The sequence below is a fragment of the Chiloscyllium punctatum genome, chromosome 6 (assembly GCF_047496795.1).
Source record: "Chiloscyllium punctatum isolate Juve2018m chromosome 6, sChiPun1.3, whole genome shotgun sequence".
Taxonomy (NCBI): domain Eukaryota; kingdom Metazoa; phylum Chordata; class Chondrichthyes; order Orectolobiformes; family Hemiscylliidae; genus Chiloscyllium; species Chiloscyllium punctatum.
The window spans coordinates 127,587,725-127,607,495 of record NC_092744.1 but is presented as its reverse complement, the minus strand read 5'-3'; the positions used below and the strand labels follow the sequence as shown (position 1 = coordinate 127,607,495).

The 19,771-nt window shown below is 43.3% G+C and overlaps 1 long non-coding RNA gene across 1 annotated transcript; it reads left to right on the top strand.

Annotated features, from left to right (window-relative positions):
* The first annotated feature begins 5,691 nt into the window (after positions 1-5,691).
* On the top strand, positions 5,692-18,373 carry LOC140478561 (uncharacterized). The gene is made up of 5 exons (XR_011960818.1): positions 5,692-5,747; positions 6,386-6,492; positions 9,242-9,324; positions 12,481-12,567; positions 16,300-18,373. It is a non-coding gene; the product is annotated as an uncharacterized lncRNA (long non-coding RNA).
* The last annotated feature ends 1,398 nt before the right edge of the window (positions 18,374-19,771 follow it).

Genomic DNA, 19,771 nt, shown 5'->3' with positions numbered 1-19,771 from the left:
CCAGGAATTAAGTCAAGGGTGTGAAAGTAAATTGTTGTTGCTTATAAATGGGAGCCTTTTGATGGACCAGCAAGTTTTGGTACAAGTGAGCACTTGGCCGGTAGAGCTTTCAATATTCTGGAGATTATAGGGAGGGTGATTGTGGGATGCTGGCCAGGAGTGGGTTAAGATAATGAAATCTAGAGTTAACAAAATAAATGAATGAGAGTTTCTGTAAATGAGCTGAGACTGTGGTGAGGTCAGGTGATTACACTGAAGTCGAAATAGTGGTCTTGGAGTGGGACTGGGCTATCACCCTCGCCTCACCTCTGGAACTCAGCTGTTTGTCAGTTTGTGAATCAAGTCTGTAACAAGATCAGGAACTGAGTGGCCCTGGCAGAACCCAAACAGGGTCTCACAGAAGGTTATTGCTGAGCAGCTGCGAGACAGCACTGTTGATGACACTGCAAAGTGAATGTCGACTGATGGAGGGAAATTGGCTGGGTTGACTCTGTCCTGCTTTTTTGTGTTGAACATCCTTGAGAAATGTTCCGCAATGTCAATAGGTGCCAGTGCTGGACTTGTCTTGGTGGGCAGCAATTTCTGCAGCACAGCCATCAGTATTATTGCCACAATGTTGGTAGGGCTGACAGTCTTTACACTACTTCTCCATTTCTTGATCTGATTTGAAATAAGTTTTCAACCAAGTTGATTCACGTCTATGATGTCAGGGATCAATGTAGAAGGCTCATCCACTTGGCACTGTTGGCTGAAGATTGCTGCAAATGCTGTTGTCTTGTCTGTTGCATGGATGTGTGAGACCCCTCCATCTGTAAGGGTGGGGATATCTGTGATGCTTCCTCCAGTGAGTTGTTTAATTGTCCATCACCATTCCTGACTAGGTGTGGCAGAACTGCAGAGCTCAGATCTGATCCATTGGTTGTTGGATCACATAGTTATATTTGGTGTTGCTTGCGCTGTTTGGCATGCAGGTTGGGTAGCTTCACCGGATTGGCACCACATTTTTAGGTATGCCTGGTATTGCTCCTGGCATGCCCTGCGGAACTCTCCATTGAACTAGGGTTGATCCCCTGGCTTGATGTTAATGGTTGAGTGGGGGATATACCAGGCCATGAGATTTCAGATTGGGCTGGAGTACAGTTCTGCTGCTGTTTTGGCCCACAGTGAGACAGAAGGGTCAAGAGGGCTGATTGTGTTGTATTTTCCAGTGCATTGGTAGATATAATGTGGTCCATCCAGTTTCATTCCTTTGTTGAGACTGTGCAGTGATTAATACAATGAGTGATTTGATGGGTCACTGACAGGAATGCAACTTTTAAAAAAAGGTTTTGTGATTTACACATGAAAGAAGTGAAACTATCATGGTATTCGAACAGATGAAAGACTCAACAGACAATCAAGGTATGTTTCAATGGATAATTTCAGTTACAACACACTATACATTTTTGCTATAAATTCTATGCCTTAGAATTGTGCCCTCCACAATCACCTGATGAAGGAGCGGTGCTCCGAAAGCTAGTGTGTTTCCAAATAATCCTGATGGACTATAACCTGGTGTTGTGTGATTCTTAACTTAGAATATGACAGCACTACGAACAGGGCTGCATGTTTACAGGCTCAGTCCAGTTAATCAATACATTCGGAAGGATTTCCTCCAAGTTTGATGACGCAATATTCGTCAAAACCGTCAACTTTGACCCGCAATGTTGCTCTTAACAAAAACTTCAGGCTGACACAAAGCTCCCCACCCCACTGCAATGTGGTAACTGGGCCCGGCCCAGGAATTGGAACTGGGACATTTGTGGACTGTGATCTCAAAGGACACGAATAAACACAATTCTGACAGATTAGTTCTCAAAGATGAGTAGCAATGTTGAGACAAGGCCAGTGGTATGCCGCCTTGGAATTAGCTTAATTGCATTTCTTATTTACAGTCGTGTTTTGCAAAGTCTAAAGAACTATATGTTTGTTTTCCATGGTTGGAGAGTTTTATTCTAGTTGATCACAGTTGCTGCCTCTCGCTCCCCAAGTCAAATCATAGGATCTATAACAAAACAATAAACTGCAGATGCTGGAGATCTGAACCCCAGAAACAAAGTGCTGGAGAAACTCAGCAGTTCTGAGGGCATCGGTGAAGAGAAAAATAATGTTACATTTCAATTTCAGTGACTCTTCGTCTGAACAGACAAAAGGTCACTGGACTTGGAGCTTACAATGTTTTATTCCCCTCAGAGATGCTGCTGGACCTGCGGTTCTCCAGCACTGTGCTTTCTATAGTGAACTTTATTTACAAAACCGATCAGAAAAATACTAATCTCCAAAAGTGAAAGGTTCATTGCAAACGTGAGCATAGTTTCCACACTTGAGTTACACAAGTTGTCTCAGTTTAAAAACAAGATTTAACTCAAAGTAATATTCTATCTCAAAATTAGCCAAGTTGCAGCAGTAATAAAGCTCCTCCACCCAATAAGGCACTTCAGCACAACAGCCTGCAGTGTTGCACACAGCCACCTTTACCAAAGAATGATCACATGTCACAAAATTGAAGGCCGGGAGCATGTCTCTTTCAAGGAGCTGAAGTCAAACTCTCAATTTTTGGAAAGATTTTTATTAAACCTGATTGAACATTTAAATCTCAGAGCATAATCTTTGCTTTTTTAAACAAAGTGTGTGGGAAACATCCCACATCTTGTTAAAGGTTCAGTTCGGTCTGATACATAGAGCCAAAGGTCAAGCAAACATCACACTTTCCATTCACTTCTACAAAGTGCTGACATCACATTTCTTCAGGATTTAAAGTATTTTATACATTGTTTGTAAACTCATTTGTCACGTTAAAGAACTGGACAATAAATGTCATTGTATGCAATAAGAATGAAGCCTGTGACAGCAGATTTATCTTTGGAAGGCAGTGTGTGTGCTTTCTAAATTCTGGGAGCACTTTGGGAGACTGCTCCCAGATGGTGATAGTGAGCATACCTGGAATGCACTGTTTAGATCTGGGAATCCATGGGAGACAATCTGTGGTTTCACTAATACTTGGCTTGTGTTGTTGGTGTACAGTAAGCAATTCATAAGTTACTTCTGTATTGTTGTTGACTACCCGAATGGTATTCAAATCTGCCAGGTTGCCTTCAATAGTGTAAATGCACATATCCATCTTAAACCCTTTCTACTGATTATCAGTTTATTTTACTTTATCAGCACTTGAAATACCGACTTTTTTTTTCTCCCAACGTTGGTTAAAGGAATCACAAGTTCATTCATCCAAGTTAATTTTGTAATCTTTCACAAAGAAACAAGTGAGAACAACATATAGCTGAGTGCAAAACAAAATACTCCAGCTGCATGATATCTGGGAAAACTCTAAAGGTGAGGCACTGATACTGCACAAATTTGTGAGCAAGGTTTCAATTACTGACAATAATTTGGTAATGTCTTAGCCTTCCCATAGTTAAGGTAAATGTGAGATATCTGAATTTCATGAATTGGTTCCTATTGCACTTTGATCAACAAAAATTATTCTTAGTTTAATCTTCTCAAAGGAGAAAGTGACGACCAAAGAAGCTGGACATCAGAGTCGAAAAGTGTCATGCTGGAAAAGCACAACAAGTCAGGCAGCATCCGAGAAGCAGGAGAGTTGATGTTTTGGGCATAAGCCCTTCATCAGGAATCACAGGCTTCAGAAAAATAACTGGCATAGACTTATGCCAATACATATGTCGAAGGGTCAGACCATGTTACTATCAGATTCGAGACTAATTTCAGATTTGGTACCATTCAGTGCAACATTTCAGTATGATATTTACATATGTACCTAAAAGAGAAGTTGTCTAAAAATACAAGCTCTAGAATGATTATTGAATTAAACCTGGAAATAAAACTGGTGAACAAGAATGGCAAAGTGAAGTCCCATCAGTATCACCTTGGGCAGTGTGAAGTAAGAATTTGACAACAGAGTTGCCACTTTGGTGTAACCTGCAGTCTGGCCAAATTGCAGCAAAAATCTGTTCAATTTTATCTGCAAACTATTGATTGCAAAATCCTCCTTGCACAATAATGAGGCAGCATTTTGGGATGTCATTTTTAAAATATATTATTTTCAAATTTACTGACAATTAAGAGTGATCACTTGGTGCTGTCTGCATTACACAGTACGAAAAGGAATTAACAAAAAAAATTATAACCAAAATTCAGTAACTAATTCATTGATATTGCATGGGTCCAGCATTTATAAGTAGTCAATTTTTAAAAAGAAATAGAGATACGTTTAGTGACTATATTGGAGTACAGTCAAGGTTCTTACTGAACAGTGACAAGATTGGACAGAGTCCGCATGGACTTAAGAGAGGCGAATCATACTTAGCAAATCTACTGTAAGAATCTACAGAGTCAAATATTAAAGTATGAAATTGCAGGACATTTAGAAAAGCTTATCATTAAACATGGTAGACTGGGTTTTGTGAAAGAGAAACTATATTTGACAAATTTATGACAGTTCATTGAGGAGATAACAAGCAGGGCTGATAAAGGGCAATCTAATGATGTTCTGTATTTGGATTTTTAAAATGCAAATGATAAAGTGCTACATAAAAGTTAATTGCACAATTTAGGAGTTCATGGTATCGGCGTAATGTGTTAGCATGGATTGAGGATTGGTTAACCACACTGGCTGTTGCTGAGTCCTCACTTGCAGTGCTGTATACAGTGTTAGCTCCCATATTTAATAAAAGATAAACTAACATCAGAGACCATTCAAAAAAGATTCACTTAGCTGCTTTGAGGACAAAAGGGTTGACCTATCAAGAATAGATAAGCAGGGGTGATCTAATGGAAACAAGATTCTGAGGAGCTCGACAGGGTAGATGTTGACTAGATCTTTTACCACCAGTGAAGTCTCAAACCAGGGGACATTACATAAGGGAACATTCATTTTAGAAAATGTAAAGAATTTGTTTCTCTCAGTGAATGGCTAGAATTTTCTCGACCAAAAAATTGTGAAAGTTAAATGTGGGAGGGAAACAGTTGGGTTACTCTTTGGAGGGTTGTTCTGGCTTGTTGGGTTGAAGGGCCTGTTTCCACATAGTAGGGAATCTGTGATTCTGTCTCAAATTATTTTAAAAGAGGGCAGATAGATTTTTGAAATATTGAGCAGTTGAGGGCTTTGCGGATCAAGCATAAAAGAGGTGTTGAGGTCTGGATTGGCCAAGCTATGATCTGATAGAATGGGGGAACAAGCTGAAGGCAATGAATGCTCTATTCCTGTTCTGATTCCTTGAGGCTCCGTTTCGTGTTTTTTTGTTGTCTCCAAAGAAGAGTGTGATACAATGTGCTAAAGATCTCAGATGTTGTGAAAATGGGGTGTTTATGTATTGATTCATAAATCACAGCTATACAGTCATGAGTGGGAAGGCAATTCCCTCCATGAATAAAGAAAATCTACTGCAGAGCTCACACAAAGGGATCCTTCCCCTCAGTAAACTCTCCCATCGCATTACCCAACATATCAGCAAAAGCAGGCCGCACTGCGCATGCTCCACCTAACACAGTGACCCGCGGGTGATTGATGTCAGCACCGGACCAATGAAAGGACGGTGGGCGGAGCTAGAGAACCGAGCGGGATGTTGGTCTTCCAGCCAATCAAAGTGAATGAAGGGCGGAGCTAAACTAAACCATGTGATCACCCTCCCGCGCGGCGCAGAGTCGCTGTAATAAATGCTCGGCAAGTTATGGAGAGAAAGGATACGGTAAGGAAAGAAATAAACAGGGAAACGGGAGAAAAACTGTGTTGCTATGAGCGGAGAGGTTTTACAAACAAGTTGTGGACGTCGGAAAACACAAATTTGAACGTCCCAGTCGCGTGTTTGCAGTAAATTAGGACTGGCCTCAGCGCGGCTGCAGACCTGAGTAAGCGCCGCCATCTTTATTCGGGACAAAGATTCACTGGACACGTGCACTGCCGCCATCTTTGTAGGGGGCAAGGTGCAGCCAGGCGCATGTGCAGCCTTTCTCTAGTACAGAGTCACTGGGATCATAGCAGCCAATCCTGCTCTGATTCACCTCTGGGCTCCCTCATAACCACTTTGTCAATATCTAGTTTCCTCAGTCTCGAACCATAGGTGTATTTTTGGTCTGTTTACTACTGTATTATTACTTTTATAGACCCTTTGTAAATGAGTTTTTCACTGCGGCCCAGCCCCTGACCATGTACTGCTCTACTATCAGATTACTTTTATCTTGAATATTTTTGACAGTCAAGAATTCTTTTTTCCAATAGGCAAGTGTATTTTCCTTTCATTTCTGACGATCAAATTCTGCACCATTTTCATTCCCTGTAATCCATTTTGCACTCCCTGAAACATCAACTGTGTTTCTCCTTCCACAGATACCAGTGATTAATGCCAAAGCCCTGTTGCTTGTGAAGAGGGTGATGTTTGACTTTCTTGTACAGCTGCAGTTTGTGTGGTGAAGGTGCTCCTACAATGTGGTTGGGTAAGTGGCATTATAGATTATTCATTCAGTAACAGTGATGATTTGAAAATAATGTCCAAATCAACAACAGTTTGTATTTTTATTATCATGCTTATAATTTCTCAAAAATACTATTGAGAACTTTAGACATAAGGCCAGAGATGGAGATTTTAGGTCAGGTGACCAAAAGCATTGCCAAAAAGCAGGTTTTGAGGGATGTCTTAAAGGCAGACCTGTGAAGTTTTGGCTGCGAATTTCAGACCAAGCTGCTTCAGCAACTATAGAAACAGCCACACAGGTGAAGTAATGAATTAACAAATGGTTGGGAGTCTCAAAGAAAATGGGTTGTCGAGGTCTCAGTGTGTGTGGTGCAGGGAGCTAGGGATTATCACAGTCAGGAATTAAATCAAGTGTGAGAATTTTAAATTGAGGGATATTGGCCAGGTGCTGGCAGGTGAGACTAGATTGGGTTGGGTTATCTGGTCAGCATGGACGGGTTGGACCGAAGGATCTGTTTACTTGCTATACATCTCTATGGCTGTATGTTGATTATAATTAGGAGCCTTTTGATGAATCAACAAGCAGAGATTTAGACTTTCTTGAGTTTACAGGGAGGTTGAATGTGGCAAGCTGGCCCTGAGTGTGTTTGGAAAATGAAGTCTGGAGATAACACAAGGTGGATGAAAGTGTATGAGGTGAGACAAGGGTGGAATCAGCTAGAAATAGTGGTCTTGGAGTGGGACTGAGTTATCACACTCACCTCACCTCGCCTCTGGGATTCAGCTGGTTGCCAGATTGTGAATCAGGGCAGTAACACAATCGGGAGCTGAGTGGCCCTGGTGGAGCCTAAAATGAGGGTCGCTGATCTGACTGTTGCTGAGCAGCTGCTGCTTGGTAGCCCTGTCGATGACATCTTCCATCACTTTACTGCTGGTCGAGTGTGGACTGATAGATGGAAATTGCCTGGGTTGGATTGCCCTGTGTTTTTGTGTTGAACATTCCTGGGCAATGTTCGACATTGTCGGTAGATGCCAGTGCTGGAGCGGTACGTGGCTTGGTGGGTGGCAAGTTCTGGAGCACAAACCATCAGTATTATTGCCAGAATATTGGCAGGGCCTGTAGCCTTTGCACTACTTAACCATTTCTTGATGTTATTCAAACTCAATTGAACTGGTTTAAAACTCACATCTGTGATGTTAGAAACCACTGGAGAAGGCTGAGATGGATCATCCCACTTTGCTCTTCTGGCTGCAGATTGCTGCAAATGCTGTCATCTTATCTGGTACATGGATGTGTGAGGCCCCTCCATCAGTAAGGGTGGGGATATCTGTGATGCTTCCTCCAGTGAGTTGTTTAATTGTCCATCACCATTCACTACTGGGTGTGGCAGAACTGCAGAGCTCCGATCTGTTCCATTGGATGTTGGAGCACTTAGCTCTGTTGTTTGCTGCTGATGCTGTTTGATATGCAGATAGTCCTGCTTGGTCGCTTCACCCAGTTGGCACTTCATTTTTAAGTCTGCCTGATGCTGCTCATGGCATGCCCTCCTTTCCTGTCCATTGTAATGGGTGAGTGCGGGATGTACAAACCCATGAGATTACAGATTGTGCTGGAGTACAGTTCTGCTGCTGTTGATGTCCCATAGTGCCTCAGAGATACCCAGTTTGAGATCCTACATCTCTTCAAAGTCTATCCCATTTAGAACGGTGATAGTGTCACTCAACACGATGGAGGTTTTTCTCAACTTTAAGGCAAGACTTTGTCTCCAAAAGGAATGTGTGATGGTCGCTCGTACTGATACTGTCATGGACAGATGTTTCTGCAGCTGGTCAATTCATAACAATGAGATCAAGTATGTTTTTCCCGCTTGTTGGTTCCCTCACCACCCGCTGCAGACTCAGTTGAGCAGCTATACCCTTTAGGACCTGGCCAGCTCAGTCAGTATTCTATTGCAGAGCTAGTCTCGATTTTGGACATTGAAATCCTGTACCCAGAGTACATTTGACACCATTTTATTGCCTCAGTGCTTCCTCCAAATGTTATTCAACATGAAGGAGGAGTGATTCATCAGCCAAGGGAGGACGGGACGTGGTAATCAGCAGGAGCCATGAGACTTCCTGGTCTCCGGAGCCAATGCTGTGTACTCCCAGGGCAAATCCTCCCTGTCTGTACACCACTGTGCCACCACCTCTGCCTGGTCTGTCCTGCCGGTGGGACAGGACATATCCAGAGATTTCAGGAGAAAGTGAAGACTGCAGATGCTGGAGATCAGAATCAAGAGTCTGGTGCTGGAAAAGCACAGCAGGTCAGGCTGATGAAGGGCTTAGGCTAGAAACATCGATTCTCCTGCTCCTCGGATGCTACCTGACTGTTGTGCTATTCCAGCACCACACTCTCGATATCTTGGGATGGTGATGGTGGTGTCTGGTCATTGTTTGTAAGGGATGATTCCGTGGGTATGACTATGTCAGGCTGTTCCTTGACTAGTCTGTGAGACAGCTCTCCACATTTTGGCACCAAAAACCCTATGTTAGTGAGGAGGACGTTGCACCATCCGAGAGAGCTGATTCTGTGGTTGTAATTTCTGGTGCCTTGTTAGTTGCCAACTGGTCCATCCAGTTTCATTCCTGTGTTGAGACTTTGCAGTGATTAATACAGTGAGTAGCTGGCTGGGCCGCTGTCAGGTTGGCAGGATTTTTTCCGCCAATGACAATGATTTCATGGAGATCAGGAGATTCCTAATACGTTGTTTTTTTTTTCTTGAATTCAGATGCCACCATCTGCCAAGATGGGATTCAAACCAGGACTTCAGTCGTTTGTTTTAATATTCTGGATAAAAGCTAAATACATCAGGTTTGTTCACTCATTTTAAATATCACTAACCCTGGTTTTGTTTCTTTGTAAAACACTGCCCATCATCCTGTCTCCTCCATCCTCCCCTCCAACAACGAGTGAGGAGCACATGGAGTTTCTCTGTCACTAAGACTGAGATAATCCGATCTGCTGTTTCTCTCCCTCCCACTAGCCCACTGAGCCCAACTGCCTCACGTGGTGTTCCTGGTTTTTGTCCTAAACCTACATCTTTCTCCAGTCTCTTGTCAAGCCTTATCAAAGTTCACCTTGACCCTTTACCCTAATCTCACTAAACTCACTTTCCAACTCTCTTTCCTCCGCTGCCGCCTCATCAACCCCCCCCCCCCCCCTCGCCAATTCATGTATATTGTTCCTTGTTCTGTCTGTTGGTCTTTTCTGGTTATGTCCTTCTCTCCCATTCTGTGAAAAACTAACATTTGACCTCACCGTTGTTGGAAAATCCTGCTCCATCTCCACACTCCCTTTCCTTTCTGAAATCCTTGCATTTGGTGTCCCTCAACGATCTATCCTTGGTCTCTCCTGTATCTCACGTACATACTGCCAGGAGGTGATATCATCCAAACACACTGTGTTAGGTTTCACATGTACACTGACGATGCCCAGCTCTCCCTCCCCATCATCCCTCTCCATTACTCCACTGTTACTCAGTTATCAAACTGCTTACCACATTCCTACTACTCGATTAGCTGCAGTTTCCTCCAATGAAACATTGTCATGGTTAAACCCATTGCCTTACCTTTACCTTTCTGCTGAGCCCCTCCCTCTCACTGGGAACTCTCTGAGGCAGAATGACACTCTTCACAATATTGCTGTTATATCTGACCCCAAGGTGACCTTCTGATCAGACATCCACACAATCACAAACACCAGGAATTCCAATCTCTTAAACGTTGCTTTTCTCCACCTCACCCCAGCTCCATTGCAACTGAAACCCCTTACCCGCGCCTGTGTCACCTTAAACTTGAATCCAAAACCGAACCCTTGATTCCGTGACTCATAATCTGGTTTCACACTCCCCTCTCAGTATTTACCCTCAGACACATCCTCTCAGTATTTATCCTGTCAAACCCCTAAAGAATCCCATCTGTCTCAATGAGATCACCTCTCTTTCTCCAAAATCCAGTGAGTAGAGTCCCAACCTTTTCAGCCTTTATTTAAAAGATAATCCCTCCAAACCAGGGATTATCTCATTGAATCTTCCCTGAAATGCCTCCAATAAAGTGACACATTTCCTTATCTAAAGGGACCAAAACTGCTCTCATTACTGCAGATATGGTGGTCTCACCAGCACTGCCACACGTTACTCTCAGGTAGAGACCCCAAACTCTAATACTGAAAACTTTTGAAACAAAACATTCGATTCCCCTTCCTGATTCCCTGGTGTAACTGTGTGGTAGCTTTCTGTGTTTCCTGAACAATTACCCCAGGTCCCTTTGTGGTGCAGCTTTCTACAGTTTCCACCATTTAAATAGTACTTTGTTCTTTTATTATCTCCTCCAAAATGAGCAACTTCCCATTTTTCCCAAGTTACACCCCATCTGGCAACTTGTTGCCCCCTTCTCCTGTGCATCTCTCTCTTTTCATAATCCTCTTAGACCTTTACAGTTATGCCTTTTCTAGGAGATATCCCCCCTTCCCATTCTTCCAAGCATTTACTGGGAGCACTGGGCAGTGGGAAGCAGACAGAGTTGCTATCTTTTTAGGGATACGCTTTGGAGTGATTGAGAGGATCTTCCTACCCATTGGTCAGGATGGAGACAACTTGCCCATCGTTAGGCATTAGCCTTTCACACCCATGTCTTATTGATGAGGCAGAGCGGCAGCACGGAATGAAAGAAAAGAAAGTAATTCTTGTTCCCCATAACTCACTGACCCTTGGATCATTTTCTCCAATGTGTCAAAGAACTGCTGTGTTCAGTCACATGAGATCTCAAGTTGGAATCTCCTAGAAACCCACAGATTTCCCTCTGAGTTGACTGCTGATGTCCTCTAGGGTAATATGTACAGTAATCCTGGGCCATGAGGAGGGGATGGTGTGAGTTTCTAACTTGAACTGAGAGTGACAGATTTTATAAACTTGTATTACGGGATATTACAGGTGGACATTCAGATGGTGATCTCAGTAAATATTCTGCTAAACTCTGATTGAATTACTCAGTATATCAGTATCTGGATATTCGCATTGTGTGTGTGAGTATTGTGTTCCAGATCAATCCCATTTGCTGCTTAAAAATTCTCCTTTTAATCATCGCATTCTCTCAAAAGGTCTCCCCAAACCTTCAATGTGTCATGTAATCCTTTTATGATGACCTGATGAGTGTAAGGCTTATTATTCGAATGTGTAATTTTTGTATAAGGATGTCTCAGAGAGGGAGCAGAATATTCTTAAAGGGGAGAATAACCATTTTGAGGGTATCCTGTTGTTTATTGGTATCAATGACATAGGAATTGAAGAGTTCACATTATTGGATCATTGGAATCTCTTGTGGGGTAGAATTGACCTCCATCAGAAGGATGGATTGTACTGGCACTGGAAGGGAACAGTGGCTAGTGCTATTCAGGAGGCATTAAACCAGTGAAGGAATGTGGGTAAACCCAGAGAGAGAGTGAGCGAAGAGCTAAGTATGACGCTGGTACAGTTCAGACGTCAAACAGTCAAGGCAGACAAGGGCAAGGAACAGAATGAGCAGTTACACTGCATTTATTTCAATGCAGGGGGCAGAGGAGCTCAGGGTATGGTTTTGAACATCGCACTGGAATATTATAGCAATTACAGAGGCATAACTTAATGATGGATAGGACCAGCACCTTAATGTTCCACTGTATAGATGCGATAGCAAAGATAGAAAGGGGGCAACAGAGCAGGGGGAGAGGTATTTTTGATAAGGGATAACATTACAGCTGGGCTTCAAGAGGGTATTCCTGGGAGTACATCCAGGCAGGTTATACAGGTGGAACTGAGAAATAAGAAAGGGATGATCTCCTTATTGGGATAGTACTATTGACCCCCCCACCCCCCCCCACTTCCCCAATAGTCAGCAGGGAGTTGAGAAGCAAATTTACTAAGAGATCACTTTTCTGTAAGAATACTATGGTTGTGTACAAGACTTGACCTTCTTTGTTATTCATTCACAGGATGAGGGTGTCACTGGCTAGGCCCAAAGGGCAGTAAAGAGTCAACTACATTGCTGTGGGTCTGGAGTCACATGTAGGCCAGACCAGGTAAGGATGGTAGATTCCTTCCCTGAAGGATATTAGCGAATCTGATGAGGTTTCTTTTCGCAATAATCAACAATGGATTCGTGGTCTTTAATAGATTCTTAATTCCAAATTTTTATTGAACTCACATTCCACTGTCTGCCGTGACGGGATCCAAACCCTGGGCCCCAGAACGTTACGTGGGTGTCTGGATTATCCATCTAGTGATAATCTCACTAGGCCATTTGGCAGGGTGAGTGACTGAGGTATCCGTGGGGCAGCACATCAGCACCAAAGATCCCATGGTCTCTGCAGAAGATAGAAAGGGCTGGGGAGGGAGATATATCTCTGGTGGTGGGGTCTGACTGTAGGTAGCGGACATAGCAGAGGTTACTGGAGATTAGTGGGTGGCAGGTGAGGACCGGGGGATTATATTCTTATTGTGGTTGGAGGGGTGGGGGGAAGGCGGAGGTACAGGAAGTGGAGGATATGCGTTGGAGTGCATTGTTGATCAAGTGGGAGGGAAATGCGGTCCTTGAAAGAGGAAACCTTTCTGGGATGTCCTGGAGTGGAATTGCTTCTTCTGGGAGCAGATATGGCAAAGGCGGAGGAATTGGGAGTACAGGATCACGTTTTTACAGGAATATACTCGAGGCTAATCAGGAGAGCAAAAAGGGGACTTGAAATATCTCTAGGAAATAGTTTAAGGAGAATCCAAAGAGATTCTACAAATACTTTAAGGATAAAATAATAACCAGACAGAGAATAGGACCCTTAAAGATCAACAAGGCCATTTATGGAACAACAGGTTGTGGGAGAAATACTATGCTCTTCTATTCTACAGAGTTTGGAGAAATAAGTAGTGATAACTTGAAAAGTGTCTATGTTACAGAGGAGGAAGTACTGGATGTCTTAAACAGTAGCAAGGTGGATAAATCCCTAGGACCTGATCAGGTGTATCCCAGAAATTTGTGGAAAGCTAGGAAGGTGTTGGCAGTGTCCCTCCCTGAGGTATTTATATCATTGTTTGTGACAGGTGAGGTGCTGGAAGATGGGTGCCGTTATTTAAACAAGGTGGGAAGGAAAGGCCAGGGAACAAGAGAACAGTCAACCTAATGTCAGTGGTAGGTAAGTTGTTGGAAGGGATTCTGAGGGACAGGATTTACATGTATTTGGAAAGACGAGGATTGATTAGGGTTAGTTAACATGGCTTTGTGTGTGGGAAGTTCTCTCTCTCTAACTTGATTGTGTTTTTTTGAAGATGTGACAAAGATGATTGATGAAGGCACAGAGTGGACGTTGTCTATATGAACACTGAACGATGTTCCACAAAGCAGACTGGTTAGCAAGGTTAGATAACATGAAATGTTGGGAGAACTAGCCATTTGGATACAAAACTGGCTTGAAGGCAGGAGGCAGAGGGTGGTGATGGAGGGTTGCTTTGTGGACTGGAGGCCTGTGAGCAGCATTGTCCTGCACGAATGGATATTGGGCCCTTAAATAAATGACTTGGATGTGAATGTATGAGATATGGTCAGTGGGTTTACAGAAGACACCAAAATTGGAGGTGTAGTGGACAATGAAGAAGGTTAGTTCAGAATGCAACAGTATCTTGACCAGATGGGCCATTGGAGCGAGGAACGGCAGACTGGGTTCAATTTAGACAAATGTAAGCTGTTGGATTTTGGAAAGGCAAGTTAGGGCAAGACTTGTACACTTAATGGTAAAGTCCTTGGGAATGTTGCTGAACATAGAGACAATGGAGTGCAGGTTCATTGTTCCTTGAAAGTAGAGTCGCAGGTAGGCAGACTAGTGAAGGTGGTGTTTGGTATGCTTATATTTATTGGTCAATGCATTGAGTACAGAAGCTGGGACGTCAAATTGTGGCTGGACAGGACATTGATTAAGCCATTTCAGGAATTATGTTTTAAGTTTGAAATTCCCTGTTCTGGAAAGGATGTTGTGAATCTTGAAAGAGTTCAGACAAGATTTACAAAGACTTTGCTAGGGTTGGAGGATTTGGGCCACAGGGAGAGGGTGAATAGGCCAGGGTTAATTTCCCTGGAGAGTCAAAGACTGAGAGGTGACTTCATGGAGATTTATAAAATCATGAAGGGCATGGATAAGGTGAACAGCCAGGGTCTTTTCCCCCCAGTTAGGTGGGTTCAAAACAAGATCACATGGGCTAAAGTTGAGAGGGCAAAGATTAAAAACGGATCTAAGGGGCAAAGTTTTCAAGCTGTGTGTGGTGTATGTGTGGAATGAGCTGCCAGATGAAGTAGTGGAGGCTGATACAATTACAACATTTGAAAGGCATTCGATTGGGTACATGAATAGGAAAAGTTTCCAATGATACGGACCAATAGCTGGCAAATGGGGCTCCATTTGTTGGGGATTCCTAGTTGGCATCGACCAATTGGTCCAGAGGTCTGTTTCTGTGCTGTACATCTCTATGACACTAATAAATGAAAATAAGATGTGTTCCTCTTTTGTGGAGAGCTAGCAGAAGCACAGATAATTGTCCTTGGAGCTGAGAAGGTTAAGCAGTGATTTTGACCAGGTGCAAATTTGTTTCTAGGATATCTAATCTGCAGAGAGAGGGGAGAATTGTTAACAATGTCACAATTTTAGTAACTATTTTCAGGTAATTGGCAAATAATGTGAATGTGAACTTTTTTTATTCAGTAAGTTCTGAGTATCTGGAACAGTCTGAATGGCAGCTGGACACAGACTCAGCAGTTATTCATAATCAGATTTGGAATTTTACTATTTAAGGGAAGATTTGGGGGGCTATGGGCAAAGGGGAAGGGAATTGGGACAGATTTGCAGCATCTCCAGAGGGAGAGGGTACATCCCAAATGGGCTGAATAGCCCCAGCCCCTGTGCTCTGTGATACTGCCCCATTTACTGTGAATGTTGAAGCTCATCCCAGGGCAGAGAGAGGGAGGATCCCACCACTCACCTCACAATGGGCCCCGATGATTGATGTCAGCGCAGGCCAATAGGGGGCAGAGGGCAATACTGGAGGACCAGGTTGTACCAGTTTGTCCTCCAACCAGTCGGAGGGAATGAGGGCATCCTCAAGGCTGGAACTAAAGAAAGGCACCTATCGCAGAGATTTGAGAAACTGGAGGACATGAGATAGGGAGCGTTCTGTGGCTGGTGAGGAATTATATAAATAAGGAAGAATTGTGAGGCTGGATGAGGTGACAGTGATCGGGAGAGTTGAGGATGGAGGAATTTAGAGTTAGTGAGGATTAGACTCCTAATGTTATACAGCAAGGAAACAGGCCCTGTGGTCCAACCAGTCCATGCCGACCATAATTCCAAACTGAACTAATTGTACCTGCCTCCGCTTGGTCCGCATCCATCCAAATATTTCCTATTATGTACTTATCTGAAGGTCTTTTAAATATTGTAATTGTATTCACAGCTACCACTTCCTCTGGAAGTTCATTCCACACGTATAATTTTTTTAAAAAACCCTAATGTCTTTTCTGAAATCTTTCTAATTTCTTCTCAAAATGAATGCACCCGAGTTTTGAATCTCCCTCTCCCCCGGCTATTCACCTTATCTACACTCTTTCTGATTTTGTAAACCTCTAATAAGGTCACCCCTCAACCTTGTGCATGCCAGTGAAAAAAATTCCCAGCCTATCCAGCCTCTCCTTAGAACACAATCCCTCCATTCATGGCAACATGCTGGTAAATCTCTTCTGAACCTGCTCCAATTTAATGATATCCTTCTTATAACAGCACAACCAGAACTGGACAGAGTATTCCAGAAGTGGCCTGCCCAACGTCCTGTACATCCTCAACATATAGTCCCAACTCCTGGACTCAAAGGTCTGAACAATGAAGGTAAGTGTGCTAAGCACCTTCTTAACCACCCTGTCTACATGTAACACACACTTCAAAGATCTGAAGCCCTCGGTCTCTTTGTTCCCATATCACTACTCAAGGCCCTACTTCTATTGAGTGTAAGTCCTACCCTCGTTTGTTTTGTCAGGATGTTATATTTTGCATTTATTCCAATCCAAAAAACTTTTGAGTATAAAGGCAGTAGGAGTATAATTAAGAGGGAAATCAGGAGGCAAAAAAGGGGCATGAGATAGCTTTGGCAAATAGGGTTAAGGATAATCCAAAGGGCTTTTGTAAATACATGAGGAACAAAAGGCTAACTAGGGAGAAAATAGAGACCCTCAAAGATCAGCAAGGCAGCCATTGTGTGGAGCTGCAGGCGATGGGCGAGATAGGAAACAAGTATTTTGCATCCGTGTTTACTGTGTAGATATAGAATGTGGGGAAATAAATGGTGACATCTTGAAAAATGTCCATATTACAGAGGAGGAGGAGGAGGTGCTCAATAAGTGGCTAAGGAGCAGGTGCAGGGGAAAAGGATTCACGTTTTTTGGGTCGTTGTGATCTCCTCTGGAGTAGAGTTGACCTGCATAAGAAGGATGGATTGTACCTGAATTTGAAGGTGTCTAATATCTAGGCAGGGAGACTGGCTGGTGATACTCGGGGGGCATTAAACCAGTGAGGGAGTGGGTGTAAACCCAAGAAGATAGTGAGAATAGAGGTATGTCTGAGGCTGGTACAGTTCAGAAGTCAAATAGTCAAGGCAGGCAAGGGCAAGGCACAGAATGAAGTCGGACTGAGCAGTTGCACTGCATTTACTTCAATAGAAGAGGCCTGAAAGGGAAGGCAGATGAGCTCAGGGTATGGTTTTGAACATGGCACTGGGATATTATAGCAATTACAGAGGCATCACTCAGGGATGGATAGGACTGGCAGCTTAATGTTCCAGGGTATAGATGCTATAGCAAGGATAGGAAGGGGGACAAGAGAGGAGGGGGAGTGGCATTTTTGATTTGGGATAGCATTATGTTTTTGCTTAGGGAAGATATTCCTGGGAGTACGCCCAGTGAAGTTATTTAGGTGGAACTGGGAAATAAGAAAGGGATAATCACCTTATTGGGATTTTCTGCAAGGATTTCATCTGAGTCCTCTGGTTTCCTCCCACAGTCCAAAGATGTGCAGGTTGGGTGGATTGTCCAGGTTGAATTGCCCACAGCGTCAGGGATGTGCTGGTTTGGTAGATTATCCAGTCTGAATTGCCCATAATGTTCAGGGATGTGCAGGTTGGGTGGCTCTGGGAAATGCAATGTTACAGGGGGAGGTTAGGAGGCTCTCCAGGTCAGTATCAATGTGATGGGCTGAATGACCTGCTTCCACACTCTTGGGAGTCTCTGATAATTCTACTAGTTTTAAAATAGTTACAGAAAATAATATACCAGATCTAAACGTTAAGGTTCTGAATTGGACAAAGGCCAATTTTGATTGCACGAGGCAAGAACTTTCATCTAGTCCCTCAAGCCTGCTCTGCCATTCAATAAGATCAGGCCTGATCTTTTCATGGCCTCAGCTCCACATTCCTGATCTCTCACCATAACCCTTAATTCTTTTCCTGTTCACAAATCTACATTTTGCCTTAAAGGCATTCAAGTTGATAACGTCAAATGATGCACTCGGCAGGGAATTCCACAGATGCACAACCCTTTAGCTGAAGAAGCTCCTCCTGACCTCAGTCCTAAATCTGCTCCCCCTTATTTTGAGGTAATGCTCTGTAGTTTGAACCGACCCCAGTGGAAATAGCCTCCCTGCTTCTGTCTTATCTACTCCCTTCATAATTTTATTGTTTCCTATCCAACCTCCCATTCTTCTAAATTACAATGATTGAGAAAACTGGTTCTGTAATCTCTCCACATACACCAACCCTCAACTTCCAACTCAAACTAGTGACCCTCCTCTGTACTCCCTCCAGTGCCAGCACATCCTTGCTAATGTAAGGGGACCAAACCTGTACACAGTACTCCAGGTGTGGCCTCCCCAGCACCCTGTAGAGCTGCAGCATAACCATCCCTCTAGCAAAGAAGGACAATATTCCCTTCACTGCCATAATTACCTGCTGCACCTGCAAACCAACTTCCTGTGATTTATGCACAAGGACACCAAGCTCCCTCTGCACAGTAGCCTGTTGCAAGTTTTCACCATTTCATCATCAGTTTGCTGTTAGTCCGACCAAAATGGATGACCTCACATATCCCAACATTGAACTCCATCTGCCAGATCCTTACCCACTCACTTAACCTATCTGTATCCCTGTGCAGACTGACAGTGGCCTCTGCAGACATTGCTCTACCTCATCTTTGTATCAAATATGAACTCTGACACCGTACACTTGGTCCTCAACTCCAAAACATTTGTGTAAATTGCAAACAGTTGTAGTGCCAACACTAATCCAAACACCCATTTATTCTCATGCTTTATTTTTTGTTGGTTAACCGATCCAGTATCAATGATAATACATTACCCACAATGCCATGCATTTTTACCTTATTCAGCAGCCTTTTGTGTGGCAACTTGTTGAATACCTTCTGGAAATCCATGTACACCACATCCACCGAGTCCGCCTTGTCCAACGCACTCGTCGTATCCTCAAATAATTCCAGTAAATGCGTTAAACGTGACCTGCCTTTCATGAATCAATGCTGTGTCTGCTCAATGAGACAATTTCTACCCAGATATCTCACCACTACTTCCTTGAGAGATTCAAGCATTTTCCCCACTACAGAAGTTAAGCTAACGGGTCCTTTTTGAAAAATAGTGGCACCACATTTGCAGCTTCCAGTCTGTCAAAACCATCCCAGAATCCAACAAATGGTAGTGAATTATCACGAGGTCTATTTGTTATCCCCCCACCATCTCTTCTAGTCCCTGCGATGCATTCCATCAGAGCCTGGATACCTATCTACCTTTAGGCTGTTATCTTTCCCAACATTACCTCTTTACTGAGAATGATTGCTTCTGTATCCTCATCTGCCATTGCCTCCATAGGCCTGCGACAATGAGAGTACACTGACAGTATGTTCCTGTTAAGGCCAAGGCTGGTAGGTGTAAAGAATGCTGCCTGACGAAAGATATTGTGGGTCTGGTCAAGAAAATGAAGGAGGCATATGGCAGGTACAGAGAGCTGTGTTTGTGTGAATCCCTAGAGGAGAATAGGGGCAGTAGGAGTATACTCGAGGTAAACCAGGAGGGCAAAAAGGGGACATGAGATAGCTTCAGGAAATAGGCTTAAGGAGAATCCAGAGTGATTGTACAAATACACTAAGGACAAACGAGTAACCAGGCAGAGAATAGGTACCCACAAAAATCATCAAGG